This window comes from Macaca mulatta, chromosome 16 (assembly GCF_049350105.2).
Source record: "Macaca mulatta isolate MMU2019108-1 chromosome 16, T2T-MMU8v2.0, whole genome shotgun sequence".
NCBI lineage: Eukaryota > Metazoa > Chordata > Mammalia > Primates > Cercopithecidae > Macaca > Macaca mulatta.
In genome coordinates, this window is record NC_133421.1 from 61,176,570 (window position 1) to 61,189,613 (window position 13,044).

Genomic DNA, 13,044 nt, shown 5'->3' on the forward strand with positions numbered 1-13,044 from the left:
ATGTTGAATGACAAAGTACTTAGCACAGAGTCTGCATAAAGGGTTTAAGAGACGTCAGTTATAGTTAGTTATATAGTTATTACTGTTGTAGTTGTGGGTTTTTTTTCCTGGTACAACCTTAAAAGGGGTCTCAATCCAATTGAGAGAATAGATGAGTATAAAAATGACTGCCAAATGAATCGAATAAGAAGTGCAAAATGCTCTGGGGTTCAAAAGAGGGAGAGATGCAACTGCTTAGGAAAATAAAGAAAACTTCAGGGAATGAGAAGAATCTTAGATTAGCCCTCCAAGAGGATTAGGATTTTGACAACTGGGTTTTTGAGTGAGGGCATTCTAGGTGAAGGAAACAGCATGAGTAACAACAAAGAAACAGAAAAATACAACCCACATTTGGAAGACAGCAAACAAATTTGGATCCCTAGCTATACATGGGGATAATACCCTGTGTTTCACCTTTCTAGGTTACAGTACCCATAAAATGTGATCAAGAATAGGAAAGTTGTGGCTGGGCGCAGTGGCTCACACCTGTAATCCCAGCACTTGGGGAGGCAGAGGCAGGTGGATCTTTTGAGTCCAGGAGTTCATGACCACGCTGGGCAACACGGCAAAACCCCATCTCTACAAAAAACTACAAAAATTAACTGGGCGTGGTGGTGCACACCTGTAGTCCCAGTTACTTGGGAGGCTGAAATGGGAGAATTGTTTGAGCCTGGGAGGACAAGGCTGCAGCGAGCCAAGATTGTGCCACTGCATTCCAGCCTGGGCAAGGGAGCAAGCCCCTGCCTCAAAACAATAACAACAACAACAACAAAATAGGAAATTAGGGTGGTGCATGCCTGTAATCCTAGCTGTTCAGGAGGCTGAGGTGAGAGGACTGCTTGAGCCCAGGAGTTAAGGTCCAGCCTGGACAATATAGTGGGACTGTATTAAAAAAAAAAAAAAAAAAAAAAGGCCACGCGTGGTGGCTCACACCTGTCCCAGCACTGTGGGAGGCCGAGGCAGGTGGATCACTTGAGGTTAAGAGTTCGAGACCAGCTTGACCAAGACGGAGAAACCCCGTCTCTACTAAAAATACAAAATTAGCCAGGCATGGTCGCACATGCCTGCAATCCCAGCTACCTGGGAGGCTGAGGCAGGAGAATTGCTTGAACCTGGGAGCGGAGGTTTCGGTGAGCCAAAATCGTGTCACTGCACTCCAGCCTGGGCAAGAAGAGTGAAACTCTGTCTCACACACACACGAAAAAAAAAAAAAAAAAAAAAAGAAAGAAAAAAGAAGAAAAAAAAAAGGCCAGGCACGGTGGCTCACACCTGTAATCTCAACACTTTGGGAGGCTGAGGTGGGTGGATCACCTGAGGTCAGGAGTTTGAGACCAATCTGGCCAACATGGTGAAACCCCGTCTCTACTAAAAATACGAAAATTACTCCGGCGTGATGGCAGGCGCCTGTAATCCCAGTTACTTGGGAGGCTGAGGCAGGAGAATCGCTTGAACCCAGGAGGCAGAGGGTGCAGTGGGCCAAATAATGCCACTGCCCTCCAGCCTGGGGGACAAAGTGAGACTCTGCCAACAACAACAACAACAAACAAAAGAAAAAAAAGAGAAACCATTTTAGAGGCAAAAAGAGTACATAAAATAAAGTGGGCCAGGCGCGGTGGCTTACGCCTATAATCCAAGCACTTTGGGAGGCCCAGGCGGGTGAATCATGAGGTCAGGAGATTGAGACCATCCTGGCTAATACGGTGAAACCCCATCTCTGCTAAAAACACAAAATATTAGCTGGGTGTGATTGCGGGTGCCTGTAGTCCCAGCTACTCAGGAGGCTGAGGCAGGAGAATGGCATGAACCCCGGAGGCAGAGCTTGCAGTGAGCCGAGATTGTGCCACTGCGCTCCAGCCTGGGCCACAGAGCGAGACTCCATCTCAAAAAAAAAGAAAAGAAACAAAGTGTTTTTAATTGTTGACACCTAATACTTCCTGCCCCTTAAACAAATCACATGCACTGTTTTCTAAATGACTAGCTGGTCTAACATTTAATGAGTCCATAATTCTCAATTTAGGGTTTTACTAGGACATGAAAAAAATATTTCAGCTGTACACAGAAGATGAAGAAAGGGCTATACACATGCAAATACTATATAATATCTTATAAATTCAGCTATCGGTATAAGCTGGAAGATTTTGTACACATACAGGCACACATGTAATTTTTTTTTCTTTTTTTTTTTTTTTTTTTTTTTGAGACGGAGTCTCTCTCTGTCCCCCAGGCTGGAGTACAGCGGTGCGATCTCGGCTCACTGCAGCCTCCACCTCCCGGATTCACGCCATTCTGCCTCAGACTCCCGAGTAGCTGGGACTACAGGCGCCCGCCACCACGCCCGGCTAATTTTTTTAATTTTTTAGTAGAGACGGGGTTTCATTGTGTTAGCCAGGATGGTCTCGATCTCCTGACCTCGTGATCCGCCGGCCTCGGCCTCCCAAAGTGCTGGGATTACAGGCGTGAGCCACCACACCCGGCTGGCACATATATAATTTTTTTTTTTTTTTTTTTTTTTTTTTTTGAGACGGAGTGTCGCTCTGCCGCCCAGGCTGGAGTGCAGTGGCCGGATCTCAGCTCACTGCAAGCTCCGCCTCCCGGGTTCACGCCATTCTCCTGCCTCAGCCTCCCGAGTAGTTGGGACTACAGGCGCCCGCCACCTCGCCCGGCTAGTTTTTTGTATTTTTTAGTAGAGACGGGGTTTCACCGTGTTAGCCAGGATGGTCTCGATCTCCTGACCTCGTGATCCGCCCGTCTCGGCCTCCCAAAGTGCTGGGATTACAGGCTTGAGCCACCGCGCCCGGCCCACATATATAATTTTTAAAAATAAGTAAGTACAGGCCGGGCGCGGTAGCTCACGCCTGTAATCCCAGCACTTTGGGAGGCCGAGGCGGGCGGATCACGAGGTCAGCAGATCGAGACCATCCTGGCTAACACGGTGAAACCCTGTCTCTACTAAAAATACAAAAAATTAGCCGGGCGTGGTGGCGGGCGCCTGTAGTCCCAGCTACTCAAGAGGCTGAGGCAGGAGAATGGCGTGAATCCGGGAGGCAGAGCTTGCAGTGAGCCTAGCCGAGATGGCGCCACTGCACTCCAGTATGGGAGATACAGCAGACTGTCTCAAAAAAAATAAAAATAGAAATAAAAAAATAAATAAATAAATAAGTATGATAACCAAAAAACAAGACCTCCCCAAACAACCATAATACTTCTTCTAGCCCCATCCTATCTATTTACTGGTTTTACTTTGAAGTCTAAGCAACCAGGCCTGCTCTTTCAACTCCCCAGTAGTCAGTTTTTTCATAAAGAAGGCAATGGGACTTTGGAGGACTAAACTGTCTGTTCTTGAAATTGAGTTAAGGAACTAAAAAAATGCATTGACTTTCTGGTTTGTGACACAGTTTAGCCACATCCTCAACCTCAAACCTCAAAAGAGTTTTTCTTTCCATTTTTTTTTTTTTTTTTTTTTTAGATGGAGTTTCGCTCTGTTGCCCAGGCTGGGGTGCAGTGGCGCTATCTCAGCTCACTGCAACCTCCGCCTCCGGGGTTCAAGCAATTCTCCTGCTTCAGCCTCCGGAGTAGGTGGGACTATAGGTGCAAGCCACCATGCCCGGCTAATTTTTTGTATTTTTAGTACAGAGGGGGTTTCACCATGTTGGCCAGGCTGGTCTTGAACTCTTGACCTCAGGTGATCCACCCACTTCAGCCTCCCAAAGTGCTGGGGTTACAGGTGTGAGCCACCACGCCTGGCTCAAAAGAGTTTTTCAAAGATGGGGGAGAGGTCACATTCCAATCTAGGTCAAGACTTTTCCCTATAATAAACTGTTACCTGTGTACAATGAGGGTTTCTCTTGGATGCTATGGGAGAGTGGGCAGGGAGGTTTCTCAGCTTGCAGATCCTTTATTTCCAAGTGATCTACTGTCATATGGAGGCCAGCATATCCCCTCTGTCCTAAGCCTGGAGAACCAGTTTATCTGTGCATGTAAAATTACTTAACCTGTCCTTTGCGGATCATGAAGAACACTCAGATAAGAGTGCTAGGTGCAGTAGCTCATGCCTGTAATCCCAGCACTTTGAGAGGCCAAGGCAGGTAGATCACCTGAGGTCAGGAGTTCAAGACCTGGCTGGCTAACATGGTGAAACCCCGTTTCTACTAAAAATACAAAAAATTAGCTGGGAGTGGTGGCACACATCTGTAATCCCAGCTACTTGGAAGGCTGAGGAGAATAGCTTGAACCTGGGAGGCGGAGGTTGCAGTGAGCTGAGATCTCACCATTGCACTCCAGCTTGGGCAACAAGAGCAAAACTCTGTCTCAAAAAAAAAAAAAAAAGAAAAAAAGAAAAAGAGTGACTTCAGGACCTGCCCCTCAATGAACCCAAGTACCTTACTCCCATTTCTTTTCCTTCACAACACTATCACCATTGTATACATAACACAATGCCTAAGGTGTAGTAACCACTGATTAAGTATTTGTTGGATAAATGAACTAACAAGATATGCACATCATTCATCAAAAAGTAAAAAAGGAACGGCTTTGTAGGTAAACAATGGTAAGGGTGACTCTGGGGCTAAGAGTGTGTGTGTTTTATTTTTTTAAGCCCTCTTAATTTGTTGGTTACCTTGGAAAAACTGCTGTTTCTCAGTTTTCTCTTTTCTAAAATAGGGTGAGGAGATGATAATCTTCAAGTGCTAAATCACTTCTTGGTATGGCTGGTTCAGCTGGCATGGTTGGTTCAAGTGGCATGGTGCCAAAAAAAAAACCCAAAAGGCATAGATTTGATTTCCTTAAGAACCCATCAAATTCACACTCCATTACCTACCTTACACACACTCAAACTGGCAAGCTGTTGTGAAAATAGATGCTACTCTGAAAGGCAAGACGAGCTAAGGGCATGGGGTGGCTTGGTACTCTTTCTTACTAGAAAAACAACCAATCCAGCCATGTGCGGTGGTTCACACCTGTAACCCCAGGACTTTGGGAGGCCGAGGCGGCTGGATTACTTGAGGTAAGGAGTTTGAGGCCAGTCTGGCCAACGTGGTGAAACCCTGTCTCTACTAAAAACACAAAAAAACTAGCCGGATGTGGTGGTAGGCGCCTGTAATCCAAGCTACTCAGGAGGCTGAGGCAAGAGAATCACTTGAACCCAGGAGGCGGAGGTTGCAGTGGGCCGAGATTACGCCATTGCACTCCAGCCTGGGCGACAAGAGCAAAAAAGTTCATCTCAAAAAAAAAAAAAAAGAAAAGAAAAACAACCAATCTAAGTTAGCTCATAAGCAGAACGCTTAAGAAAGGACAGCACATATATAGACAACACGAAAGAGCTCACGTTCTGAGGCTTGAGTATATAGTCAAAGGAAATTCTAGCTCTTTTCATTCACCTGAAAACCTAATAATGTGTCTGGAAAAGTCAACAGCTTTGGTTCCTTGCTTATTAAAAATGCAAAAGACCCCACAGAGTTTCCCATTTCAGAAATCTCATCACCTTCCCAGAAGGGATTCAGAGGGCATCCAATGGCACTTGGGGTATTGAGAACTCAATCATTCTTGAAATAAGGTTAAAATTCTCCTCTGCCAAGACTGGGGAAGGGTTTGAGGAGGCAAGTAGATGAAAACAGCAGTGGCTTCTCTTTTCTCCTTTTTACCAAGCTGTGGACACAAAGGGCCATGAGTAAACTAGAACATAACCATGCCAACCCGAACTGGGTCAGTGAGGAAGCACTCCAGTTTTTCCTGGAGGGAGGGCATCTACTGAGTTTTAAGGTCAGTAATCTTTAGTCTTCCCTTCCTCCCAGTGATGAAATTCCTGGGAGAAATGGGTTCCAACAATTTCTTGGGAAATTACCTTTCTGACAGAGTAGTCTAGAAATGAGTATTTGGGGAAAGGGGAGGGAAGATATGTAAAAAGAATTATTATTTTTTTTGGTGGGGGGGGCAGGGTCTCACTCTGTCACCCAGGCTGGAGTACAGTGGCACAGCCATGGCTCACTGCAGCCTCAGCCTCCCAGGCTCAAGTGATCCTCCACCTCAGCCTCCCAGGTAGCTGGAACTATAGGTATGTGCCACCATGCCCAGCTAATTTTTGTATTTTTGTAGAGATGGGGTCTCCCTATGTGCCCAGGCTGGTCTTGAATTCCTGGACTCAAGCAATCCTCCCGCACTGGCCTCCCAAAGTGCTGTGATTACAGGCGTGAGTCACTACACCTGGCCATGAAAATTAAAATGACTTAAGCATCAACTTCCCCTCCTTTAACCACCTTTCCCACTATAGAACCTGTCTACCATTTATTTCTAATTTGGCAGCAATTCATAGAGTTAAAGAAAAGAGAAGAAATATAAGAGCAAAAGTTAAATTTAGAAGCCCAGAGAACTACTGAGTTATGAAAAATTAGTGGGATGAACTAGGTCCTCTAGAAATTATAAAGTGGTATTCTACCTAATTCCTTACTCCTACCCTCAAATCAAAGGAGTAGTTCACATAAGGAGTGAACAGAGAAAACAAATAGGGATTTTCAAAAACAAAACTATCAAGCATGGGGAAAATAATGCACAGATTCCACAAAGTGTCAGAGGCAACTTTATTTGGCCTCTGACATAGTCTTTACCTTTTTTCAGCTCAGTTTCCAAAAGGATTAGGGCCCCCAGAGGAGCAGGCAATAATGGGAAAGTATTTTTAAATGAGTCCCCTGAACTGTCTCCTAGCTTCCAAGAAAACCTGACACATTTTCATCTAATGAGCTTTTCAGGCCTAATATACTACTCCCAGGGCTGTTCCATGAGGACATAGATCCTCTTATGTCTTCCTGAAGAAAAGGAACAGCAGCCTGTTCTACTTCTGCTCTTGCTGTTTTTTTTTTTTTTTTTTTTTTTGACACAGGGTCTTGCTTTGTCATCCAGGCTGGAGTACAATGGCATGAATGCGGCTCACTGCAGACTTGACATCCCTGGCTCAAGCGATCCTCTCACCTCAGTTGGAGTAGCTGGGACCCTAGGCACATGCCTGGCTAATTTTTGTATTTTTGTAGAGACAGGGTTTCACCATGTTGCCCAGGCTGGTCTTGAACTCCTGGACTCAGGCGATCCATCCGCCTCGGCCTCCCAAAGTGCTGGGATTATAGGCGTAAGCCACCATGCCCAGCCTACTTCTGCTCTTTCTAACTGCATCTGCAAACTACACTGATAGGCTTTGTAGCAGAAAATTTTTTAAATGGCCAACATTTTTACATTAGCCTTTTATACCAGTGGGCGTATGTTTCAAGAGAAATGAAGACTACAGATTACTTCACAGAAGGAAATCAAATGCTTCTACAACCAAGAAAGAAATGCAAATCAATTCTTCATTTGAGAACAGTAAAAATGAAGATAAAAGTCAAACCCAATTTAATTGGATTCCTTTATCTTTCTGCTTACTTTTTTTTTTTTTTTTTTTTTTTTGACACAGAGTCTCTCTCTGTTGCCCAGGCTGGAGTGCAGTAGTGTGATCTCGGCTAACCATAACCTCTGCCTCTCGGGTTCAAGTGATTCTCCTGCCTCAGCCTCCCAGGACTACAAGCATGTGCCACCATGTCTGACTAATTTTTGTATTTTTAGTAGAGACTGGGTTTCACTATGTTGGCCAGGTTGGTCTCGAACTCCTGACCTCATGATCTGCCCACGTTGGCCTCCCAAAGTGCTGGGATTACAGGTGTGAGCCAGTGAGCCTGGCCTTCTGATTACTTTTCTTTCTAAACAATTAGCAATTAGCAAAAATGGATGAATTGATTTGAATCCCATTTCTCCCGGGCCCTGGCAGAGATGCTTACACATAACCAGCCTTAAAGAATACCGGCAGTGGATACTATGGGTATGTGTAGATGGCCCTGAAACAGGTAGCAAAAGCAAAGACACAATCACTGGTCTTCAAATTATCGAGCCATTTGCTCCAGCCCAAAATTTCCAAGTTAATTCTAGACCCTTACCTAAAATATGAACATGTTTCAGAGTGTCTTATAAAAATTTTACACCCTAGGAGGCCTTTTATTACTACTCATTAGCAATTGTTTGAATTTGGTGTACAGCTTGTTCTAAACAGGCCCTCATCTCACATCCATACCACCATAGTGCCGGCACCAGTTCTAGGGGAAGATGGAAAAAATAGTTCTGGGACATCAGGTGTGGGCAACTAACTGGAAACTCTGAAAGGCTCAAAGCTGTGTACTAATCTCCATTTTACTGAGACCATCCACTTTTCCCTTGACAGGGGTGATTCTGACATGCCATGTCCCTGTGACATGGGCAGTGACAGTGTTTGAAGTGTGGTGGAAAGGGGACTAGGCTAACAGCCAAGAAAGCTGGGTTCCTATCTTAGTTCTGCCACTCTGAGAGCTTGGCCAAGTCACACTATCCTTTTCTGGCCTGTTTCCTCATCAGTAAAATGCATGGCTCAGGCTAGAAAATCTTCAAGGACCTTGCCTAATATAATGATGATCCTAAATGAAGGAAAAAAGAAGTGAAAGAGTTCATTTAACTCCCTTTGCATCTAAAAAAAATTAAGGCTACATGACATTCTATCATTACATACTGCCAAATTAAATTTTTGTTTGTTTTTTGTTTTTTGAGACAGAGTCTCACTTTGTTGCCCAGGCTGGAGTGCAGTGGCACATCTCAGCTCACTGCACCCTCCACCGTCTGGGTCCAAGCAATTCTCCTGCCTCGGCCTCTCAAGTAGCTAGGATTACAGGCGCCCGCCACCACGCCCCACGAATTTTTGTATTTTTAGTAAAGACAGGGTTTTGCTATGTTTGCCAAGCTGGTCTTGAACTCCTGACCTCAGGTGATTCGCCAGCCTGGGCCTCCCAAAGTGCTGAGATTACAGGCGTGAGCCACCACACCTAGTCAGCCAAATTAAAGTTTTTTTTTTTTAAATTTATTTATTATTATTATACTTTAAGTTGTAGGGTACATGTGCATAACGTGCAGGTTTGTTACATATGTATACTTGTGCCATGTTGCTGTGCTGCACCCATCAACTCGTCATTTACATCAGGTATAACTCCCAATGCAATCCCTCCCCAAATTAAAGTTTTAAAGAGCCACAGATGCACTATCTGACTCGAAAGACAATATGACCTGTTAGTGCCAGGTAACTCAGGATTATTGACTACCTTTTTCAAGGCCCTTTCCATTCCACAGCTGTCATGTCTGCCAAAGGATAGAGTTTCCAGGTCCCTTGAAAATACCTGGGAAACTGAGCCATCTGGATATTCCTTAATCATGTATTCTCCACAAGCTACAAAGACCTACCACATAAAGTCCTTTACTTGCAATGGAGGTTTCCAATAATAGAATAAGTTATATTATCCATATTTTACTCAGCTCATGGCCACTTGTTGGCTTGCATCTGAAGCAAGAATCCAAGTGATAGAAAAGAGTTAACACGTCCAGTGGGGTTGAAATAATATACAAGTGGGAACATTAGCTCCCAAACTAAGCTGGGTCAGTGGTGGTGGGGCAATGGATTAACAGTAAAGAGACAGGTCACGACAACTTCTCTCCTCCTGCCTAGAACGCCTTCTCCGACAGTTGCAGCATGCAAAAGGCAAGGCGCTTCAGGGATCAAACCTACTCGTAAAGGGGGACACTGAGGCCCAAAGAGAAAGTAACCTGCTCAGGGTGACGCAGCAAGGCCCCACCTCCGCCTCGATGCCAACGGCGATGACATCCAGGCGAGGGATTACGGAACCACCACAGCTTGGGCCCGCGGGAGGGGACGGGACGCCACGACCCGTGGGGCGGCAGCCGCCGCCAGGGGTGTCTCTTCTGCCCGAGGAGCCTCCCACCCAGCCACACAGCACTGCAGCGCTGCCCTCCGCACGACAAAACTGCCCCGCAACCCTCCCGGACCGAGGGAGGGGCTCCAGGGCCTTCAGGACACCACTCCCACTATCAACCCAGAGGGTGAACTGCGGTGAGAACCGAAACCGGCCACATATCTACCCTCCGTGGCCCCTTCTCAGGACTGCAGGTCTGAATGTGGGCACCCCGAGGGCCTAACTGCCCCTTTCCACTTGAGGCACTCACCAGGGACAGCAGCCAGCGGCGGCGCGACAGCAACAGGGCAGAGTGGGACGGGGGCGGGGCTAAGCACCCGAGGGAGAGCCCGTCCTGCCTGGCCCCGCCCACACGTCACAACGGTCAGCAAGCCCCGCCCCCGCGCGGCGCTTGCTGGGACTTGTAGTGCTCAGGCGACCGGGCCCCAGGAGTGGAACTCTGCCCTTGATAGCTCTTCTAAGTCCTGAGCAGTGATCTCACCCAAAGAAACCTACTTCATCCCCTGGAAGAAGCTGTTTACTTTTTTTTTTCTTTTATACCTTTATTTCTTTTTTCTTTTTTTTTTGAGACGGAGTCCCGCTGTGTCGCCCAGGGTGGAGTGCAGTGGCCGGATCTCAGCTCACTGCAAGCTCCGCCTCCCGGGTTTTTACGCCATTCTCCTGCCTCAGCCTCCCGAGTAGCCGGGACTACAGGCGCCCGCCACCTCGCCCGGCTAGTTTTTTGTATTTTTTAGTAGAGACAGGGTTTCACCGTGTTAGCCAGGATGGTCTCGAACTCCTGACCTCGTGATCCGCCCGTCTCGGCCTCCCAAAGTGCTGGGATTACAGGCTTGAGCCACCGCGCCCGGCCTATGTCTTTTTTCTTTTTCTGTCGTCCAGGCTGGAGTGCAGTGGTGCGAACACTGCTCACTGTAGCCCCGACCTCCCAGGCTCAGGTGATCCTCCCACTTCAGCCTCCTGAGTAGCTGGGACAACCATGGTACCCGTAGAGCTCCGCCAGCACGCCAGGCTAATTTTTGTATTTTTAGTAGAGATTGGGTTTTGCCATGTTGCCTAGGCTGGTCTTGAACTCCTGGGCTCAAGAGATCCAACCGCCTCGGCCTCCCAAAGTGTTGGGATTACAGACCTGAGTCATCGCGCCCAGGCTACACCTTTATGTCTTTCATCCCTGAACGAGAAAGCTTTATACATTTGAAGGGCCATTAAGAGGTCATCTTCATTTTTCTCCTGGCTCCACTTAACACTACTTCACTAAGAGTCTTTATTTTTTTTTTGCTTTATTTTTTTTTGAGACAGGGTCTCACTCTGTCGCCCAGGCTGGAGTGCAGCGGGGCGATCTCGGCTGAGTGCAACCTCTGCCTCCCCTGAGTTCAAGCTATTTTCGTGCCTCAGCGTCCCCTGTAGCTGGGATTACAGGCGCCCGCCACCATGCCCGGCTCATTTTTTTGTATTTTTAGTAGAGAAGGGGTTTCACCATGTTGGCCAGGCTGACCTTGAACTCCGTCTCAAAAAAAAAAAAAAAAAGAAAAGAAAAAAAGAGAATAAACTCATGGCCAGGCAAAGTAGCTCACGCCTGTAATCCCAACACTTTGGGTGGCCGAGGTGGGAGATCTCTTGAGCCCAGAAGTTTCAGATCAGCCTGGACAAGATGGGGAGACCCTATCTCTACAAAAAATCAAAAAATTAGCCGGGCGTGGCCGTGCTCCCCTGTAGTCCCAGCTACTCAGGAGGCTGAGGTGGTAGGATCGCTTGAGCCCAGGAGGTGGAGGCTGCAGTAAGCAGTGATCACACCACTGCACTCCAGTCTGGGAGACAGAGCGAGACCCTCCCCGCCCCCCAAATAAAGAATAAACTCAGTAAGAAAAGAATTCTGCTAAGTCAATTTAAAGAGAATCCCCCATCCTTAATATCTAATCACCCTGACATGCCTTCGACAAGAGTCCTGTTAAGTCGGTTTAACAAGAATCTCCTTTAGTAATTTTCCATGCAGTGACCCCTCACTCTGCTAGTTGGCTATAATCCCACTTGTCTTTATTGTATTCAGAGTACAGCATAATCTCCCCGTTGGTACTGAATAAATTCTTCCTTGCCATTTTAACAAGTGTCAGAATATTTTTTTCTTTAACATCCAGAAGATGTTAAACACTGTATATGCTGTCTATGAAAGATTAAATTCGAAAGTGCCCCTTCTTCCACTGTTTAAATGTGGAAAGAAATTTTTCTGTGCCATCTGACCAGAAAATTTATGCCTCTGTGAAGCAGTTTTAGATTTCAGGCAGGGGGAAATGAGCATTCCTTCCTTTTTTTTTTTTTTTTTTCCTGCACAGAGTCTCGCCCTATTGCCCAGGCTGGAGTGCAGTGGCATGATCTGGGCTCACTGCAACCTCCACCTACTGGGTTCAAACGATTCTCCTGCCTCAGTCTCCTGAGTAGCTGGGACTACAGGTGCCCGCCACCATGGCTAATTTTTGCATTTTTAGTAGAGACGGGGTTTCACCATGTTGGCCAGGCTGAGGCTGGTCTTGAACTCCTGACCTCAGGTGATCTGCCCGCCTTGGCATCCCAAAGTGCTGGTATTACAGGTATGAGCCACCGCACCTGGTCTTTTTTTTTTTTTAAGTAGAGATGGGGTCTCACTGTGTTGCCCAGGGTGGTCTCGAACTCTTGGGCTCAAGTGATCCTCCTGCCTCAGCTTCCCAAAGTGCTGGGACTATAGGCATAAACCACCATGCCCAGGCTAGTCTGATTTATGTATTTACGTAGTTATTTATTTATTGAGATAGAATCTTGCTCTGTCACCCAGGCTGGAGTGCAGTGGTATGATCTCAGCTCACTGCAAACTCCACCTCCTGGGCTCAAGTGATTCTCCTGTCTCAGCCTCCCCAGTAGCTGGGATTACAGGTGTGTGCCACCATGCCCAGATAATTTTTGTATTTTTAGTAGAGACGGGGTTTCACCATGTTGGCCAGGCTGGTCTCAAACTCCTGACCTAAGTAATCTGCCCATCTCGGCCTCCCAAAGTGCTGGGATTATAGGCGTGAACAACTGAGCCAGGTCTTAATCTGATTTATTTCTAATAGAAATGTCAAGGGAGGGCTGCAGCTGCACCCCTTTATAGCTGGATATTGAAGGAATAGGAATTTATATTCAGACCTACAGAGAAAATCTTTCACTTCTATCTTCAACTGCTAAATCTCAGGGC

At 46.6% G+C, this 13,044-nt stretch overlaps 1 protein-coding gene and 1 long non-coding RNA gene across 5 annotated transcripts in view; one reads left to right on the forward strand and one right to left on the reverse strand.

The window, feature by feature from the left end:
* CALCOCO2 (calcium binding and coiled-coil domain 2) overlaps positions 1-10,141 on the reverse strand; it is a 33,548-nt gene extending 23,407 nt beyond the window's left edge. For all 4 annotated transcript variants that reach the window (XM_077971258.1, XM_077971256.1, XM_077971254.1 and 1 more), the window contains exon 1: positions 10,093-10,141. The gene's annotated coding sequence lies outside the window, so the exon portion shown is untranslated. The remainder of the gene's footprint in view (positions 1-10,092) is intronic.
* Positions 7,440-10,118, forward strand: LOC144335618 (uncharacterized). The gene is made up of 2 exons (XR_013406568.1): positions 7,440-7,717; positions 8,888-10,118. It is a non-coding gene; the product is annotated as an uncharacterized LOC144335618 (long non-coding RNA).
* Positions 10,142-13,044: the final 2,903 nt, after the last annotated feature.